The sequence below is a fragment of the Hylobates moloch genome, unplaced genomic scaffold (genome assembly GCF_009828535.3).
Source record: "Hylobates moloch isolate HMO894 unplaced genomic scaffold, HMol_V3 SCAFFOLD_9, whole genome shotgun sequence".
Taxonomy (NCBI): Eukaryota; Metazoa; Chordata; class Mammalia; order Primates; family Hylobatidae; genus Hylobates; species Hylobates moloch.
In genome coordinates this window covers 121,709,442-121,722,461 of record NW_026652284.1, presented here as the reverse complement: position 1 = coordinate 121,722,461, position 13,020 = coordinate 121,709,442, and the positions used below count along the sequence as shown (strand labels likewise).

The 13,020-nt window shown below is 61.0% G+C and overlaps 1 protein-coding gene across 1 annotated transcript in view; it reads right to left on the bottom strand.

Moving 5' to 3' along the window:
- PTP4A3 (protein tyrosine phosphatase 4A3) overlaps nt 1–5,274 on the bottom strand; it is a 45,325-nt gene extending 40,051 nt beyond the window's left edge. Inside the window, exon 1 of the mRNA XM_032760562.2 lies at nt 5,188–5,274. The gene's annotated coding sequence lies outside the window, so the exon portion shown is untranslated. The remainder of the gene's footprint in view (nt 1–5,187) is intronic.
- Between the last annotated feature and the right edge of the window lie 7,746 nt (nt 5,275–13,020).

Genomic DNA, 13,020 nt, shown 5'->3' with positions numbered 1-13,020 from the left:
TAACACAGCTCTCACTCCTGCCTGTAACACAGCTCTCACTCCTGCCTGTAACACAGCTCTCACTCCTGCCGGTAACACAGCTCTCACTCCTGTCTGTAACACAGCTCTGACTCTGCTCCAGGAGCCGCTCTGGCCCTGAGGAGGCGGCTAGAGCCACATTCAAACAGATCGACCTGCGTTCATCCCCCTGAGCCCTCTGGGGCCTTCCAGCCTGGCTTCCTCCCTGGCCGGGAAAACAGTAAGAGAGGAGAGGCTGTGGGCTCCGGGCCCCCAGCCAGCCCGGCCACCCTCCCATAGGAGTACCTGGCTCAAGGGCAGGTCCCAGAGAGCACAGCCCAGGCTGTTTCCTTCCCTGGATCGTTCATCCAATGTCTGGAACCCCAGCAGGCTCAGTGCACTCAGGACCCGCACGTCAGCTTGTCGGCTCCACACACGCAGCCCATCGGGTTATGCGTGGTCTTGTCCCACGTGAGAAGGGTACACTGAGGCTCAGAAGGTGACATGACCAAGCTGGCGTGGCCAAGCTAGCCCTTCCTGAGGCCACCTCCTCCCCACCCTGTAGCCCCCATCCCCACCTCATCTCTTCCAGGCCAAATCATCAGCAGGTGCCCTTTGTCCCCCGTGTGCCTGTGGTGCAGCTGCTCCACTTAGCGCCAGCTCCTTGGGGCAGGGCTCGGGACTGTCCTGTTCCCAGTGGGCCAGAGCAGGCACACACAGTAGGTGCTCCAGGGCTGTGGGCTCGGTGAGAGAGGAATGCTGGACGGGCTGCCCGGGGCCAGATTCCATACCACCTGATGACCTGGAGCTGCTCACCCCACTGGGACCACCACCCAAATGACCAGAACCCTCCCCTGCCCGTTTACTGACCTTTCCCCAAAAAGGAGGCATGGCCAGCGTTCAAATTCCTGCTCTCCTCCCAGCAGTGACCCTGGCACGTCACTTCTCCCCTAGGGTCCTTCCCTGGCTCTAGCGCAGGACAGTAATATGAACACTTACCCCAGAGGTCTCAATCCTCTAGGATGAAGGGAGTTAAAATGCATCAAGTGCTACGTATGAGTCCATCACCGTCCTGACTGATGGCACCCACAGCCCAGATAATGGGGCCGGTTCTGGCTATACCGCAATCACCAGGCACTGCCAAGGAGCCCCACCTTCACATGGCACGGGGTTACAGTCACGGCAGGGGTGGGGGTTACACATCGGGTTAGGCCTGCTTCCTCTGAGCCAGTGGCAGGGTTGGCAGGGGCAGGTGGCCAGGACAGGGTGGGAGAGGGGAGGTAGCCCCATCTGTCCCCAACCAGGGTGGCCCTTGGCAGGCAACAGCAATGACTGTGCTGCATTTCCACTCCTTCTAGAAGCATAAGCCCTGACATGAGGGCACCCCTACATCTGGGGAAGACACTAGGAGAGGAGCCAGGGGGGCACGGGAGCACTCCCACATCCAGGGAAGACGCCAGGAGAGGAGCCAGGGGACATCCCCCCCGGGTAGATGAACGGGGGCTGCAGGAGGGAGGGGTGGCCCACGCACCTGGGAGGGGTGGCCCACGCACCTTCCCTGGGTAGATGAACGGGGGCTGTAGGAGGGAGGGGTGGCCCACGCACCTACCCCAGGTAGATGAACGGGGGCTGCAGGAGGGAGGGGTGGCGCACGCACCTAAGGGGAAGTAGGTGTGCACTGGGCGATGGCCCCCATTTCCCCTCCAAGAGGAAGGTAAACCTGAGGGCCCACTCTGAAGACCCCAGCTGAGGCCTGAGCCATGTGGTCATCCCTGACCCTCAGTTCCGCTTCCAAACCAGGAGGCTGCCACTAAAGCAGCCCAAGACTGAGTGACACGCACCTGGCAGGAAGCGATGCCCCACCTAGGGGGTCCTTAGGGCCACACCCTCGGCTGGGAGGAACAGCCTGTCCTTATTTTCTGAACTGTCTTTTGTACAACAGCCTTGGCGCAGCTCAAAGGATAAGTGAGGTTCTCAGGGTGCTGACCTGAGGCGCCCTAAGGAGGGGAGACACGTGCACCCTCTCTGCCAGGTGAACTCCTTCTGGGCTATCGGAACCCACAGCTCGTGCCCCACCGACACTGGCACAGGCTGTGTCCACGTAGCCCTGATCCCGCTCGGCTAAAGAGCGCAGCTCTCAGCTGCTGTAGGTGGCTGCCAGGACCCTCCACCCTCTGCTCAGGCTCTTAGGTGGAAGGAAGCACCCGTCCCTTTCCCCATCCCACCTCGGGGAGGCCCCCTCACTCCAGGGAGGCTGGCCTGCTCGATTGGCAGGTGTGGGGCACACCCCGGGCCGCCGCCAACCGCACACATCCCACTCGCGGGGCGCCAAAGTCAGGCAGCGGCGATGCCAACCCGACCACGTAACTGTGCGAAGTGCAGTACCTCCTCCGGCAGCCCACAGCCACTCCCACCCAACTCTGAACCTCCTCCTGCAGCCCACGGCCACTCCCACCCAACTCTGAACTGTGCAGAGAGGGCAGGGCTCATCGGCCCTCGGACCTTGCCCAGGTCCCTGCCTATGGGTCCTGCGAGCCGGTCGAGGTCAGAAGGAGGGATGGGAAGTCTTTTTTACCTCACACATGTTCACCCATGTGACCAAGCCTCACCACTGTCCTGCCAGGAAGACCTGTCATTGCTCCCATTTTACAGGTATGGAAATGGAGGAGCAAGAAGCCTAGTATCCAGCAACACACTGGGAAGCCGGGCCCTCCTGCCTCTAGCCCAGCCTCGGGCTGCTGCACTTGCTAGGAAACACCACTGCGGGCAGGGAGGGGTGCCAGGGACCAGAGGGAGTCGGTGACAGCAAGGGTGGCCAGGGTGGAGGTGGGGAGAAGCGGTGCTCTTGAGGTGAGAAAGCGCCCTGGGGTGGTCTGGGACAGTGACCATCTGGTTACAGCCTTTGGTCAGGTTTGGGACCTTCATGGAACAAGGCAAGCCCAAGGTCTTGGGGGGCAAAAAATCACTACTGTCTGCCAGCCCCAGGCCCAGGAGCTCCCAGCTCAGCCCCTCTAGCCAAATGCCACCTGGACACCAGCCTGGTACCTTTTCCACTTAACTCACCCTTTCGCCAGGACCTGCCAATCAGGGAGAGGCCTCCCCAAGCTGTATCACCGCCATCTGGATGTAAGTCCCTAAGCAGGTCACGTGCATAAGCATTGGGCACCAGTGGACACTCTGGCCACCCTGGCGGAGAGCAGGAGGGCTCACACCAGCTGATGCCCCCCTCTCAGGCTGACTGTGTGCACCTCTGCCCAAGTCCTCAGCCAGTAAAGTCACGTCTGTGTAGCTTGGGAGTAGTTACACCACAGAAATTGGCCAATGCCAATTCAGGATTTGGTTAAGCATCTGTTAAGCATGCCCTCATGTCATTTTTGAGCCCAGCCACCCGTGGTGACTCCAAGACCTCCTCACCATCCAAACTGCCCACTTGTCTGAGAAAGAAGCCCACCCACCCGGCCTTCCTCCTGCCTCCCATGTCCAGTGCCTGACTGCATCAGCCAGCCACCCTCACCATGTCCTGGGCTGGTACTTGGGACAGAGAGGGGACCAGCTGAGGCCCCCAGCCTTACTCCAGTGGTCAGTGCAGGCTTCTGGGAGGGGGGCAAAGGCAGAGAGGAGCAGGCAGCTGGGGAAACTACCTAGAGGCTGCATCTCATCCCCGCCTGCATTTTCCCCCATCACGCCAACTGCCTGCGGGGGCCTGTCCGAAACCTGCCCCGCTCAGCCAGCCAGCCATGCCCCATCTCCAGGTCCAGCATTGCGCCTGGCACAGAGTAAGTGCTTGGCGAACCCATTGGGGGTGTTGAGGGGTGACAAACTCCCTAGCGGGGCTATTTGGAAACAGCCCAGGAATTCCTACACAGGGCAGCTTCTCCTCCTTAGTAACCACAGTGAGGGGGGCCGGCGTGGTGATGGGGAGACCCCCAATGCCTAATTCCACTCAGGTGACAGGCTTGGGGCCCCCCATTTACAGCAGCTCCAATGCCCCCTTTGCAGATGGGAACAACAAGGCTCTGCTTAGCCCTGCAGGCTAGGGGCTGCACCAGCTCCATCTTTCTGGGCCTCAGTCTCCTCATCTAAGAAATGGGGTTAACGAACTTCTTGGGAGGACTGCAGGAACTCTGTGAAGCACGGCTCTGCGCAGGGCTGCCAGGAGGCTTCTGTCTGTGCAAGGTCACAGGCACCCTGTGTTCAGTGACCTCCTCTGGTCTGCAGCCGAGGACACTGCTCCATCCTGGGAGCAGGGCCCCCAGGGTCCACAGACTAGGTGGATGCCCAACACCCACCATCGTGTGCAGGGCACACCCCAGAGCCCGCAGGCGGAGGTGGGGGGGGTGCAGCACGTGCCTTTCTGCCTTGGCTGAGGGTGCCCGGGCACACACTGTGACCAGCTAGCCTGGACCTCACGCTGCCCTTGGAGCCGCTATCAGAGAGGGCCAGGGTAGCCTCCCTCATAAAGGGCTTCCCTCCGGGAACCGGCAGGGTGAAACTGCTCTGCCCACTTGGAGCTAAGCATGCCACCACCCCACCCCTGGGCCACCAGCTGCCCAGGGGCGTGTCAGGAGTCACCCGTTTAATTCCTGAGGCACGTGGATCAAGGCTGCTGACCTGATTCTACCGGGGTGTGCTTGGAGGGCTGAGGCGCCGCCCGAGTCCCAACACTGGTATGGTCTGAGGCAGACTCCACCCGGCCTGAGACCTGACGCTCTGCTTCCCCGTGACCTCCACTGACATCTACGACCTGCCCTGGAGGCACGGAAGGCTGTGGGGTTCCAGCCCCCCAAACTGTGCAGCTGAGGAAACTGAGCCGTGAATGGGGGCAGAGCCAGATCCTGGGCGGGACCCTGGGCAGGATGAACTCAGGGTAGGAGGTCTCCCGCGCACCCAGAAACGGGAGCGGGTCACTCCCTTCCAGCCATGGGTGTCCTGTGGCTCGCCTGGGGAAACAGCGGCCTCCCGAGGCTCGGCCCCGGCACGTGGCAGCCTCCAGGCCCACGTTCCCGCCGGATCGGCAGCCAGGCGCAGGGTCCCGGGACGCGCGGGCAGGGGGAAGGCGGCGGCCCTCCCGGCTGCGCGGCCCCGAAGCCGTGCCCGGAGCGGGCGGCGGGCTCGCGCGCGGACGGCCCCCCACGCGCCTCCACAAAGCGCCGCGCGCCCCCGCCCCGAGCGGGCGCGGAGGAGACTGACCTGGCGGTCCAGGCGGCGCCGGCACGACGGGTGGAGGGCTCGGGACGCGCGCGCCCTCGCGCACAGGCGCGGCCGCGGCTCCACAGCCTTAGGGCGCGCGCCGGAGCCGCCGGGTCACGTGGGGGCACGGCCCAATGGGAGCGCTCCCCACGCCGCGGCCGCGCGCCCGCCGCCCCCCGAGGCCGTTCCTGGGCTGGGAGGAGGTGGCTGTGGCCGCGCGGGCGGCCTCGGAGGCTGACCTTGGCTCCTGTGCCTGGCGGGCGCCTAGGTCAGGTCGGCCTGGGGCAGGCGGGCGTCGGAGGGGCAGTTTTGAAGCCAGAGTGAGGAGGCAGAGGGCGGGATGCGGACGAGGCCAGGGAGTTCACGAAACTTCTGGAGTTCTCAGTTTCCCTCTAAGTCGACTACTGGGGCTGGGTCCCGTGCCGCCAGGCGGGCTGGCTGAGGGGATGGGCTGGGGCGACAAGACAGCAGTCACCCGGCCCGGGTACTTGGGGTCAGACCGGCTTCGAGGCCCCCGGACCCCCGTGTTATCAGGACGGGTAGGGAGCCCACGGGACACGCGGTGCTCAGAAGAGCGGGGAGGCCTGTGGATGGGGCCTGCCCGAGCTGCACCACCCCGTGCCTCCAGGCTGCGAGGCCCGCCCAGGGGAGGGCGGCACCTCAGCCTCTAGCCCTTGGGGACCTTGAGGACGTCCTGTTATGGGTCAGCCCTTCCTAGGGAGGCTTGTGGCTCCAGTTACTGGAAAAACCAGTGCTGGTTCACGCAGGAGGCCCCAGTACAGAGGGAAACAGAGGCAAGCTGGGGTCTGCCAGGGGGCCTCACCCACCCAGCCCTGTTCCATGCCAGTCCCTGGACCCTCAGCCCAGTCAGATGTTCAACTGCTCCAGCCCTGCCTCCACTTCCCTGAAAGATGCTCTTCCACCCATCCACCCTCAGCAGCCAGAGGGGCCCCAGGAAGATGGAAGTGAGAGCCGCCTTCCTCTGCAGAAGCCTCCAGGCACCACCTCACTGGTGAAGGCCAGAGACCCTAAACTGTCCCAAGACCACCTGACCAGACTGCCTCCCTGCCACCTGGCTGCCAGCCTCTCTCAGAGCGCCTGCAAGCCATTCCTCCAACCGAAAGTTTCCTTCCTAGCTAAGGGCCTTTGCACCTGCTGTTGCTTCTGCCTGGAAGTTCACCCCAGACTATCCCAGGGCCTCCATCCTTCCCATTGTGTGGTCCCCATCAGCTGCTGCCGCCTCCGAGAGCTCAGCCTCCACTGGCCATCCCGTCTCTCAGCCCACTACACTGTCCACTCTGCCAGAAAGTCCCCCAATCAGTGACAACACAGGTCATGGTCCACACCTCACCTGGTTTGTCCCCAGTGCCCAGCATTTGGCACAGAGCAGGTGCGGTGCAAATCCTGGACAGATGGGCAAGCTGATGGTGTCCAGAGGCCCCTGGTCCTTAAGGGCAGGGGTGAGGATGGCTCAGAGGACAGAACCTTGCAGACCCGTGTTCAAATCTGGGCTCATCAGCTCATTTAGTCGTCAGCCCATGTTGGGAGAGCTGGTGTTCTCCCTGTTTTGCTGATGAGACACAGAGAAGGTCAGCAACTCCCAAAGATTGCCCAGCAAGTTGGGAGTAAAGCTGGGGCGATTCCCACATTTAGCCGCTAAACAGGGTGTCCTGTACTTGGTGTGTTCAAGCAGAGATCCACACACGGGAAGGTCAAGGCAACATCCCTGGTGCTCCAGCTTTGAGGTCCTAGGAAAAAGGGGACCTCCCATTAAATGCTTCTATTGCCGGAAAGTTCAGCACCTGTAAAAGCAGCCCCTTCCCATTTCACTGTGGCTGCATTTTAATTCTTATTTTTTAAACGTTTAGCTTCAGGCCAGGCACAGTGACTCACACTATAATCCCAGCACTTTGGGAGGCTGAGGCGGGAGTATCACTTGAGCCCAGGAGTTCAAGACCAGCCTAGGTAACATAGTGGGACCCTATCTCTACAAAAAATAAAAAATTAGCCAGGCATGGTGGCATGCTGCTATAGTCCCAGCTTGGAGGTTGAGGTGGGAGGATCACCTGAGCCTAAGAGGTCAAGGCTACAGTAAGCCCTGATCGCGCCACCGCACCCCAGCCTAAGTGAAAGAGCGAGAGCCTGTCTCAAAAAAGAAAAAAAAAGCATTAATAAATAAATGTTTGGCTTCATCTAGCCTGAGCAGCACCAACACCCCTGCCTGTTTCATGCTATTTTCCTCCTCTCCTGCCCGAAATCTCAGAGAGGTTTCTATCCCAGCCACCCAAATTTGCTGGGGTGAGTGGGCTCCCAAGAGGCTGGAGTCTCCTTCCTGCCCACACTCTTGTCATCCTGCAGGGAGTCGGGAGCAAAGGAGGAGACTCCTCCATGCTGGATTCATGTCAGTTCTCAGATATTCACCGAGTGCTGACCATATATGCCAGGGACTTACACCCACCCACCAAGTCCACACTGAGCCCTGCAGAGGAATCCCTGACACCCCCATTTTGCAGATTAGGAAGCAGAAGCTAAGTGAAAGCAGAATCAAGATTCAAACCCAGGCCTCGTGAAGCCAGAGCTGTCCAACTGCTGTGAGTGGAATGGGCCGGGCATGAAGATGCTTGGGGAGAATCCTGGGATTTCATAGCCGGAAGACAGCTCAAAGTGATTGTGTTTTACAGAGGAGAAAATGGGGCCTCAGAGATGATGGCTGAGCCATGAAAGGGTGGGGTCAGAAGCCAGGCCCAGTCTCCTGAATTCCAGACTCCAGAATCTCCCCCAGGGTTGAGGTATGTTCCACAGAAAGAATCCCAGCTCCACCTACCCCAGTCACTGGACCTGCCCAGCCCTGGAGGCATGGCCAGGAGGAGGCCCCCAGCAGGTGGCGGATTGTTGGAGAGGGATGCCGGCAGGACAATCTAGACAGTGGTGAGGCCCCCTGGGGCTGGCAGGATTAGCAGATTAGCTCCAAGGAGGACAAAGACGAGGTCAGCGCTAAGTGGATTTCTGGAAAGCCTCCTCCAGCCCAGCAGGGCCCTATAGGAGGGGCCCAGGTTGCGGGACCTAGATCCAGCCACGGAGGGCATGGGTGGGCTAATGGCACCAGCAGCAGCTCTTGAGCCCCCATCACTGGGCTGCACACTTTCACCTCTCCTGGCCTCAGTTTCCCTATCTATAAATGTCATAGGCCGGGCGCGGTGGCTCACGCCTGTAATCCCAGCACTTTGGGAGGCCGAGGCGGATGGATCACAAGGTCAGGAGTTTGAGACCAGCCTGACCAACATGGTGAAACCCTGTCTCTACAGAAATACAAAAATTAGCCAGGCGTGGTGGTGCCCGCCTGTAATCCCAGCTACTCGGGAGGCTGAGGCAGGAGAATTGCTTGAATCCAGGAGGAGGAGCTTGCAGTGAGCGGAGATTGCGCCACTGTATTCCAGCCTGAGTGACAGAGCAAGACTCTGTCTCAAAAAATAAAGTAAAATAAAATAAAAAATAAATGTCATAGTAACAGCTCCAACCTCACAAAGCTCTTGGGAAGACCCCACAAGACAGTGCCTGTCAAGTGCTGCGTTGCTTCGGCCTGCACAGAGCAGGTGCTCAGTAGATGTCTTTATGACTGTGCTTTTGAATCCTCCTCAAGCCCTGAGAGTCAAACAAAATAAAAAAAAGAGCTTGTTGTTTAGTGGTTAGTTAGGTTAACAGAAGCAGGGTGCAGGAGTATACATCTAGGAGGAGAGTAAGTGTGGGGAACGATCCTCTCTGGGCCACCTCACATCCCCTCTGTGCCCTGATTTCAGTGGCAGTGGCCCATTCTGAACAAGCTTGGACCCTCCTCCTCAGTGCCTGCCTTCCGTGTGTACCAAGCCCCGAAGGGCAGAGGAGGGCCAGCCCTCCACAGTGTGGCAGGGCTCTGGTGGATACACCTGCCTCCCATCTGCAGAAGGACCTTCCTCAGGTGTCCGGCACACTTCCCAGGAGGTCCTGAAACCAGCTGAGACCTCGATAACACACCTGTGCTGGCTCCCTCACGTGGTCATCACAAGTAAACCACCTGCGCCCACGTCCCCATCTCAGGCTCTGCTATCGAGGGAACCAGCGTAAGCAGCCATGCCCCCGATGCGAAGAGGAAGCAGGGCTTGAGGAAGGCCAGGACTCGGGGGATTGGCGTGCAGGAGCGATGAAGGTCATTTTCATTTCCCTCCTTACCCCAGTTTCATTAATGCAACCATGCTACTGTGATGATGAAATTTTCGTTTGTGTATTAGTTGTGCCTGTGAAACGTGCTCTCTCTCTGCGTCTGTGGTCGGGAGTTCTGAGTGGCTGGGCTGGGCAGTTCTGGCCGGGGTCTCATGAGATGCAGTCAGATGGCCAGGGTTCCAGACATGCAAGGGCCCGCCTGCGGCTGGGGGATCCCCTTCGGAGCCCTCTCACTGTCCCAGCTGTCCAGGCCATGCAGGTTATTAGCTGCTGCTTGAGAGTCTTCCTCAAGACACCCCTCTGTAGGGATGCTTGGGTGTCCTCCCAGCGCTGGGGCTGGCCTCCCCCACAAGGAGTGACCCAGGAGAGCAAGACACGTGTGATCTGACCTCAGAAGCCACCCAGCGCCACCTCACTGTGTTCTGTGGGGCACCCAGGCCTGCCCTGACTTGGCGTGGGCAGGATGGGGTGGCTTCCCGAGCCTGCAGCCAGTGCCGCCTGCAAGGATGAGGGAAGGCCACTGCAGGCTGAGCTCTGGCCCCTTGGGGGCTGGGGTGGAGGTAGGGCAGTGCCTGACCTGGACTTCTGAGACCACCAATGAGGTAGGGTGTGGGAGCTTGGTGGGACACTGAGCTGGCACCTTTGCACCAGCGGGGCTACCCTAAGCCTGGATGCTGTAGCTGTGTGGCCCATTGACAGCTGAAAGCGCTCCTGGCTCCCACTGCCCCTGCATTTGGCAAACTTTCATTGAGCACCTGTGCCAGGCCTCACTGGGACCTGCAGCGGGAGCTCCCCTAGACAGTGCTGCAGCTACTGTAGTGGGGGCACCCAGGAGGCACGTCCCAGGCACTGCCTCTGAGCAGGGACCTGCCAGCCAAGCGTTCTTCCTGGAGGAAAGGGGCTGGCGCTCAGCAGGCAGGAGGGGCGCCTTGGCGGAGGGAGGATGGGGGAGTCAGCAGGGACCCTGTGGCCTGGTACTGGGGTCCCAGGCAAGAGCTAGGGTGTCTCCTGGGGATGACGGGGCCTCCCTGGGGGTGACTGTGGCCAGATGTCCCACCACACACAGCCCTGCTCGCCTCAGCCCCATCTGGCACCTGCCATTGCACTTGTGACTCCCAGCTCCCGGAGGACCACCGTCCATAGATGCTCCCGCCAGTGAGGAAGCTGAGACACCCACGCTGCGGCATTGAGGATGCCTGGAGGGTCAGGGCAGGCGAACTTGCGGGGAGTGGGCCTCAGGAATGCCACACGGGCGCCCCCTCGTGGGGCCTGTGGGGCAGGGCCGCTGCACTGGGTACGAGCTGGGCACAGGTCACGGGCACCGCCCTCAGCCAGGTCGAATGCTCTGCTGTTGCTGTAGGGCGATGTTGAACGTTTTTGAATGAGAGGCCTGCATTTCCATTTTGCCCCAGGCCCCTGAAATTACGTATCAGGTCCTGCCTGCAGGTCCGCCACTTGGCTTCCTCATCTGCTGGGATTCAGGGGAGACTCCAGCAAAAAGCATCCACATGCCAGCCCTGCAGCACCCTATTCAGGGCAAGAGGCAGAGCCGCAGCCGGGGTCTGCTCCTCACCCCACAATCCCGGTGAAGGAGGGTGTGATCTGGAAGCGCGGGGCCCTCCACTCAGTCCTTTGAGGCTGAGCGTGTTCACAGCTTGACTGAGGCTCCCACACACATGGCATGGCCAAAGGGAGACCTCTCGTGTGTCTGATGTGCCCCCATCCTGTGGCCCATCAAGGTGGGGTCCAGCTCCGTCCTCTCTGCACTGCAGGGTCCAGCAGAGCCGGCCTGGAGCGGCTGGTGGGGAGAGTAGAACCGTGCTCCCCGTCCGCCCCAGGAGCAGGGCTTTGGGACGCCATGGCTGGCTGTGGCCTCAAAGGTGGTGGAGGGCTCGGGGACTCTCAGAGCAGGCCTGGCAGCTGGTGGATGTCAGGGGGCTGGCCCAGCCACCACCCCCTACTTCCATCCATGGAGACTATGGCCCTGGGAGAGGCCTCCTCAGCACCCAGGGCTCCCGGGGGTCAGGACCCTCCCCCAGAGATCAGCCTGGGAGGGCCTGTCCTTTCACCTCCACCAATGCAGGCAGAGCCCGCTCCATGAGTTGCCCACACCAGGTCCTGAGGCCCAGAGCAGAAGCCCTCCCCAGCTGCAGCCCAGACCACTGGCAAGTGGGGAGTGACAGGCTGGTCTGCAGGAAGACCCCCAGCTGGGCCTCAGCAAGCCCGCCCCTCAGTGTGACTTAGGAAAACCTATATCTTCAGAGGGGCAGACCCCACGGGAGGTCTCCAGGGAGAGTGGGGAGTGGCCTTCCACGGGGCCTGCCCAACTCACCCACCCACACAGGTTCAGAACACCGCTCTCCCCTGTACCCCTGGCCCACCAGCGGCCCAGGAGTGGGGCTCCTGCTTCCTGTCCTGAAGCCCTCACGTGTACCTCTGGGCAAGGGTATTGACAAGGGCTTTTATCCCGCCTCATTTTCTGGGGACCTCTTAGACCCTGGAGGGGCCCACAGGGCTCAGAGACCCCTGCCAAACCAGGAAAATGACACTGTTTCTGGCATGGAAGTTCCCAACCCTCAATCCAAGAACAATCTGGAGAATTTGTGATGAGGCTGTTTCTCCTGTTCTTTCCAGATTCAGTGAAGGTCCCTGAGCTGAGGAGGAGAGAGGAGAGATGATGAGGAAGGCAAAGGGCACAGCGGGAGGAGAGCAAGGCACAGAAGGAAGAAGGGGAGGAGGGAGAAGAGAAAGAGAGGGAGGGGGGAGGAAGGGAAAGAGAGAGAGGGAGGGAGGGAGAAAGGAGGGAGGAGGTGAAGGGGAAGATGAGAAGGGGAGGAGGCAGAAGATGTTCTGGGAACGGACCTGGTGCCTGGGCCCCGCGCCTCCCGTTCCTCAGCAGATGAGGCCTGCTGGGGAGGCTGAGGAAGGGAGATTGGTGTCCCCACAGGGAGCAGAGCAGGGCTGAATCTAGGGATGCAACAATGCAGAGGGTCCAAATGTCCCCACCACGCCCGGAAGAGGGCGGGGACAGCTGGCCCCACCCAGGGACCCAGGCTCGGGCAGGCTGTGCAGTGCCCAGCAGCAGGGAACGTGGGGCCAGGGCCTCCATGCCTGATGTGTGCTGAGCCTGCATGCTGAGCCCCCCATGGGGAGCCTGGTGGGGGACAGAGGGCAGCCACAGAACAAGTGACCCTCCCTGGAGGTCGTGGGGCCCAAACGCTGGATGCTGCCCAAGACACAGCAGGTCCAGGCTGAGGAACCCTGAGGTCCCAACCCTCTCACCGTGGGACAGGGTCTGCAGGAGGCAGCCTCCAGGCTCCCCCAACCTGACAACCCCTCGTCCTCCTGGTGTGTAGGTCTGTATTCTCCACTGGCCTGGGATCCATCCACGGTTGCTATCTCCCTCGTCCCCACCAGTGGGCACTCAGGGACAGGAGTTGAGTGAGGCTCCATGTGAGATGCAGGGAACGCAGGCACTGGTGGAGGCAGCACCGCTTGCTGGAGTCCCAGCTTCCTGGCTGCTGCGGAGTCAAGGAAGGCTGTGGGTCTCATACCACATCCTCAGGGCTGCTGACCGCCCTCCACAGGGGCCTTTTTCCCAGGAAAAATCCCTCATTCCTGGGAAGCTCCCATTGC